This window comes from Gekko japonicus, unplaced genomic scaffold, assembly GCF_001447785.1.
Source record: "Gekko japonicus isolate JY-2015 unplaced genomic scaffold, Gekko_japonicus_V1.1 scaffold4583, whole genome shotgun sequence".
In the NCBI taxonomy this organism is placed as follows: Eukaryota; Metazoa; Chordata; class Lepidosauria; order Squamata; family Gekkonidae; genus Gekko; species Gekko japonicus.
Genome location: NW_015163750.1, coordinates 55,746 through 56,747, shown reverse-complemented (window position 1 = coordinate 56,747; position 1,002 = coordinate 55,746).

The following is a 1,002-nucleotide window of genomic DNA, read 5'->3' as shown; positions in this document are numbered from 1 at the left end:
CATAGATAGAAATCTGGTGGGTCAAGAAGGATTCTACTTAAGGCTTTCCCTTGACAGGTTTCTTTTTCATGTGCAGGATTTTTCTTGTTTTGCATGGAGAACCATTCTGCAAGACATATGGCCATCCCAGCAAGGGGCTTTCAAGGCAAGTGAGAAGCAGAGGTGCTTGGCCAGTGCCTTCCTCTGCAGAGTCTTCCTTGGTGGTCTCCCATCCATGACTTACGGTGACCCCAGCAAGAGGCTTTCAAGGCAACTGAGAAGCAGAGGTGGCTGGCCATGGCCTTCCTCTGCAGAGCCTTCCTTGCTGGTCTCCCATCCAAGACTTATGGCGATCCCAGCGAGGGGCTTCCAAGGCAAGGGAGAAGCATAGGTGATTTGCCATTGCCTTCCTCTTCAGCATCTTCCTTGGTAGTCTCCCATCCACAACTTACCATGTCCCCAGCAAGGGGCACTCAAGGCAAATGAGAAGCAGAGGTGGTTTACCACCGCCTTCCTCTGCAAAGACTTCCTCTGTGGTCTCTCGTCCAAGTACTGACCCCACTGAGGTTCTGAGATCTTACAAGATCGGGCTATACCTTCTCTCAGGTCACTTCGAAGAAAAAGCGGTGCAGGAGCTCATTAGCATAACTCATTAGCATAACATATTTGCATATGCCACACCCCCTGACATCACCGGAAGTGTGTCAGAAGGCAACACCCACCGCTCAGGCTCCACTGGACTGTTTAGGGGGGGGGGGGGAGAATGTGCAGATCTGCTCTTTACTGCCGGAGCTCCGCTCCTGTGCGCTCCCGCAGGAAATGGCCCCTGCCTTCTCTTCTCCTAGAGCACAGTCCATACAATATCACCGACTCTGCATTCCACAATTCTTTTCCTCCGGTGAAAACTCATGTTTCATTTAGACTCCCTGACAAACACATCTTGAGGTGGAGGAAGCCGAATGTTCACTAAGGCACTTCTTTGGTTTCCTAGAGCCTATCAATGAGTGTTGAGTGCTGGGGGGG